This window comes from Rhipicephalus microplus, chromosome 1, assembly GCF_043290135.1.
Source record: "Rhipicephalus microplus isolate Deutch F79 chromosome 1, USDA_Rmic, whole genome shotgun sequence".
NCBI classification, from domain to species: Eukaryota; Metazoa; Arthropoda; class Arachnida; order Ixodida; family Ixodidae; genus Rhipicephalus; species Rhipicephalus microplus.
In genome coordinates this window covers 232270951-232277004 of record NC_134700.1, presented here as the reverse complement: position 1 = coordinate 232277004, position 6054 = coordinate 232270951, and positions in this window count along the sequence as shown.

Genomic DNA, 6054 nt, shown 5'->3' with positions numbered 1-6054 from the left:
TGAAACGGTGAACTTACGGAGGTGTAGTTGCCGAGGAAATAAAAACCTGGAACGCTCCAAAGCAAGTTAGTTAAAACAGAACACACAATATACAAAATTAATCATCCCGAAAAAAATTGATATGGTAGCTTAACGAAAAAAGCGAAGTGGTATAACTGACAACAATTTCAATTATTGGCACTGCACTTGATCTTTTCGACCAGTGTTTAAAAGACGTATCTTTGCGACAGTACATGACACAACCAAACTTCTCAAGTGTTGAGGCACGCTCACGACATCGGGAAAGGCATTGAACCTCAAAGTTGCACAATATAAAACTTACGAATATACCCGGACTTGAAAAAGACATCTTGAACGAATACTAGCATCGCAAAAAGGACGACAAGAAGAAGAAAGACAAACTGCAGCGCTAGGGTCTCTCTTTCCTCTTCACGTCCTCGTTTCTGTTACGCTAGTGTTCGTTCGAGATGGAATCACACCAACTCAACCAAGTGACCATTTTGATTAAAAAGACACCCTTGTAATGCACTTCGCGACCTGGCTGCATTGGCGTGCAAAACGCGCGGAACCCTGTGAAGTGCCATCGCCCTCTAAAATATTTTTTCTAGGCGGTGTTGTCAGTACCCACTCATCACGAGCGCTTGCGAACTAACCGCGTGAGTTCTGTTTGTGTAGTTCCAAGCTAGCTGTTCATGCATCATTTTATTACTCTTCTTCTTTCTTCTGTGCCCTTTCTTTTCCATTATTCCCCTTTCGTACACTCCAAGTGTCGGATAGCCAGCCGAGTGAAAGTTGGGTTAACCTCTCTGCCTCCTTGCCAAACAAAAAAAAAGAGAACTTACAGCCTATCTGCTGAAATTCTACAGTAGTAACCCGGCTTTAAGAGTGTATGAGAACCAGTGACAAACTTTCTGCCACCCCCTGTCACCTCCAAGTACACAATTGCTACACCCGTTCTGCAGGAAGTCTACAGAGCATTCGTAGTCACGAAGGATGCAGCACGCCAGCAGAATATCTGTGGCTAATCTGCAGAAGTTCTACAGAAATTACGCAATATTTCTGCAGAATACCCGCAGCGTTTTGTCGTAGATGAACAAAAAGTAACAGCTGCTATTTGCGCTAGCATGAATATTCAACGAACATGCAGCATCAAAGTGTAGAATACCCCCCATACATCCACGGAACACATGCCCACCACAAACACGAAACAACAGCAAAGTAAATACCAAACACACAGATTACTCACACTTTACAACCTAACACTGACCACCCTGTATATATACTCATGTTATCTTGACCGGCCATTGAGTACCGCATGAAAAGTTCATATGCTTCAAATTTTTAAATTTACACGTACACAGGATACGTGTGAAACTATGTCTGCCGTGAGGTAGCCATCAAATACAGAAATATTACAGCAAAATCTGTTGTGAGATCACAACTCGGGTGACGCGCAGTGGTCCGCCGCCGCCTGTGTCCGTAACCACATCGGGCGAAATTAGAAAAAAAATTAGAAAGAAGACACAGTGGGGCTCGAAACCGGGTCCGCTGGGTATCAGCCCAGTAATCTACCACTGAATTACGCTGGTGCTTCTGACTTGCTGGCAAACTTGCCTTAGGCAGGATTGATGTCGGGAAAGCAATCGCGTTAATACGACTTATAAAGCATTTTAAAACAGTGAAAGAACAACCAGTCGTCTCACAATGCGAATAGCGTAACGAGTGGGCCGTTGAATGCTCTAACCCTTTACAAAAGCTTGCTCTTGTTCCCCTATTAACCGTGGCGCATACTCACTTCAGCCATAATTCCTCATCGTCATCAGCCACTGCACGAACAATTGGCACAAAATTCCTTGCAAGTGTTTAGCGGATACCACGCTTCTTTGATCTGATCTCCAAGGTGGTGCCGCTGAGAGATTTCTCTTGTGCGTTGTTGAACAATAAAAAGTAGTTCTCAATGTACATGCCAATGGCTGCTAATGGGGAATGAGAGACAGGAGCATTCGGCCTTTAGGTATCGCGCACGCTGCGATCCCCATTAGCAGCTATTTGCATGTACATTGAGCACGATCTGACAAGAAAGGGTTGCTACGTTATACTCGCTGGGTGTAACCTCCTTGGTTTTAGAAAGGTTTAGCGAGCGTTGGGCCGCATAGCCATGAATACAGTGAACTAGTATATACCATGAACTCGAGGTGGTTAAAGGTGGGAAGTAAACCCGAAGCGCAAGCCGTAAGAAAGTGTGCGTGTGCCACCTCCCGTTTAGTCCTTGAAATGTCCGCTGGATGGCGGTGCTTCTATATGGAGAATATATGATGAAAAGATGCGAGATGGTGGTACTTGGAGTGCTGAATAGATGGACGAACGGACACACAGACAGATGCATGGATGGACGCATGAACGGACGCAGGCGCGGATGCATGGACGAATGCAGGGACGGACGCACGAACAGACGCACGCACGGACGGGTGGATGAACGCATGGACGGTTTTTATTTATTTGTGGAATACTGCAGGCCAAAAAGTCCCAAGCAGGAGGGGCACAAACACAACCACAAGATCAGTACATGAGTGACACAGCTTCACTAAAATACATCTGTGTACGAGGAGAGCGAGTAGAAGAGAAACATCAAAACAAAGAAAGCACGCGATCAGTACATGAGTAACACAGCTTGACTAAAATACATCTGTGTAAGAGAAGAGCGAGTAGAAGAGAAACATCAAAACAAAAAAATCAAGCGATATTGGGAGGGGGGGGGGTCAAGATTCACAGAATTAAACATTGGGTTCATCAAGATCGAACGTTTGGAGGAAATCAGAAGGCAAGTTATTCCATTCTGTTACAGTTCTCGGAAAAAAGGAAAACTTAAATAAATCTGTCCGCGCAAAATACGGAGTTAAAGACCGGACATGAGAATGACGAGTTTGCCTGGTCGAAACTGAGGTAACGTAATGTGATGGGTCTAGCCCAAGTTTATTGTTAATTAGTGAGTCCAAGAATTTTAGACGGAGAAGCTGGCGCCGCGATTGTAGCGTCTGGAATTCGTTATCTCGCATTAGTTCAGTAACTGATGTACCACGACCATACTTCGAGTAAATAAAACGCACTGCTCGTCTTTGAATCTTTTCGAGGGAATATATGTTAGACTTAGTATGCGGATCCCATACAATACAAGCGTATTCAAGCTTTGGACGTATTAAAGTGTTATAAGCTAATAGTTTCACTTGCGACGGGGCGTCTCTGAGTTTGTGCCTTAAAAGACACAGTTTACGGAAAGCGGATGACGAAACATCGGCAATGTGTGCATTCCAGGACAACTTATTCGTTATCGTTATACCTAGGTATTTGTATTGACTGACTTCTTTTAAGGGTTGGCTTTTGGAGGAATAGGAAAACTGAAGGGGATTTTTCTTGTTAGAAATTCGAAGGCAAACAGATTTATCGAAATTGAGCACCATGCCCCATTTGTTACACCACGAAAGAATATTGTTAAGGGCAGTGTCGAGAGCGACCTGGTCATCTGGCGAGTGTACATCTGTGAAAATAATGCAGTCGTCTGCAAAAAGTCTTATTTTAACCGGATCAGTAATAGCATTAACAATATCATTGCAATAAATTATAAACAGCAGCGGACCTAGAACACTACCCTGCGGTACGCCGGAATCTACTGGGAGATGAGGTGATGTCTGTCCACAGACGTCGACATACTGTTTCCGGCCGTTCAGGTAAGCAGACACCCAGGATACTAGGTAGTTTGGAAGCCCTACAGTCGGCAATTTCTCGATGAGATTGTTATGGGGAACACGGTCGAAGGCTTTACTGAAATCTAAAAACAGTACATCGACCTGACCAGCTTTGTCTAAAATAGAAGCAATGTGATGAATAACTGAGACCAACTGGGTGACTGTGGAAAACCGTTTTCTAAATCCATGCTGAAAGGGAGATAAAATGTGGTTATCATCTGAGAAGCTGTTTATACGAGTGGCAATTATATGTTCTAGCATTTTGCAACATGCGGAAGTCATAGAAATTGGACGGTAGTTTGGTATGCACTCTGGGTCCCCCTTTTTCACAAAGGGCAGAACACGTGCCGATTTCCAATCGATGGGTAAAGTTGCTGAACTTATTGAGGCTCGGAAGATCACAACAATGTACTTGGCCAATATTTCGGCATATCGCCGGAGAAATGCATTGGGTATGTTGTCTGGTCCAGGGGTTGATTTAACTTTTAATCGCAGCAGTAAATTTAGGACACCATCGAATGAAATGAGGTTAGGATCTGAATCAGAAGCGTCAATGCTAATTGAGACAGGCAGGGTAGCAGTTGAAAAAACGCTATGAAAATAGTCGTTGAAATTTTTCGCGATCGTTTGGGGATTGTCAATTATAGTGCCGTTAAACTTGATTTGGTTTACAGAGCTTTTACGGTCCTTAATAAAATACCAGAATTTTTTAGGGTCCTCTTTGATGAAGTTTTGTAACTTGACAGTAAAGTAAAAATTCTTGGCACGTTTAATAGCTTCGAAGAGGGAGTTACGAATTCCCCTGAGAATGTTAGCGGGAGCACCTTTTTTCCGATAGCGCTTGGCTTTACGCTTCATTTGTATTATTGGCCTTGTGATCCATGGTGTGAACTTTGGGGGTTTTTTTGTTTTGTTTGGTACAAACCGTTCAATGCAGTGGAAGCATAGTTTCTTAAACTTATCCCAGAGAACAGCAGCGTCGTCGCCATCAAAATTCAACAATTCAAATTCAAGATAATCTTGAATGCTCGTATCGTTAGCACGGGAAAAATTTTTGACCTGTTTAGAGTTGGGTGGGCTATTGGAGCGATTACAATGCAAGGGAAAAGAAACTGTGACCATGTCGTGATCAGATAAGCCGGGTTCAACACAAACACAGCAATCAAGAATAGTGCGATGCATGAACACAAGATCTAGTAACGTGGACGAAGCATTACCAACACGTGTCGGTTGCTGAACAATTTGGTCGAGATTGTGGGAAAGCATTATATCGAACAGTATATTTGCATTAATCAAATCTGATGTCGACTGCATTTGGTTCCAGTCAATATTAGGCTACACAGACGTACGCAGGAACGGACGGAAGCAAGAACGAATGGACGGACGAATGCTTCGCCCCACTCCCCATCATTCACTCCGTGGATATGCTGCCATTTTTTTTTTTTGAACATTGCGCTGGTTTTGTTCACAACTTGATGTGATGCCCAGTCGGCAGCTGGTAGTTTTTGGGCTGTTGTTATGCACTTCGGGCAATGAAGATAATGCTTCAGAGTTGGTAGAAAGTTGTTCAGAAGCTTCTTCTACCCTGTTCACTACGAGAGGCTCTTGCGCATTGCAGCGTGCGACGTTCGATGCGTCTGAGCCTTCGGTGTTGCTTTCACTGTCGAGTGTGTATGCACTGGATGGCGATGCATGAACCCGTGCGGAAGGAGCATGGCTCGACAGGGTATTTTCCTGATGCGCCAGGTCATCTACCATATATACGGCGTCCTCATAAGACAAATGGTGAGCGTTAGGAGCACTTGAAGAACCGCATGATGAAAACCCAGGTGGTGGACCACGTATGCGAGACGAAGAGTGAACGGCATCAGGTGGTTGGGCAACGTCTCGGGTCATATGCTGAAGCGATGACTTCGCAAATGCCGACTTTCGTGCAGAAGGGAGGCGGGCTCGATGGCTGTGTTTTTCCCAAAATACGCATTGACGTCTGCCGCTGAACTCGTGTGCCACTTCGTCTTTTGTCAGAGGTCGAATATTGTTGTGCATTTGAATGGTTGAAGACTGCCTGTAAAATTGACGAATGAGTGCAGTTGTCTGTGGATGGTGGGTTACAAGCAAGTCTTCGTCGTAGTCGTCATCGTATTTTTTAAACCAAACGATCATTTCTTGTTTTATCTTTTCCCATGACTCGTCGTTTTGAAATATGTAAGTGAGGTAGAATTTGAAGGCCTCACCGGAGACGTAGTCGGTAAAGTTGGCGACCATCTCCCGTTCCGACCATGATGCAGCGTTTGCGTGGTGCTCGAACAGG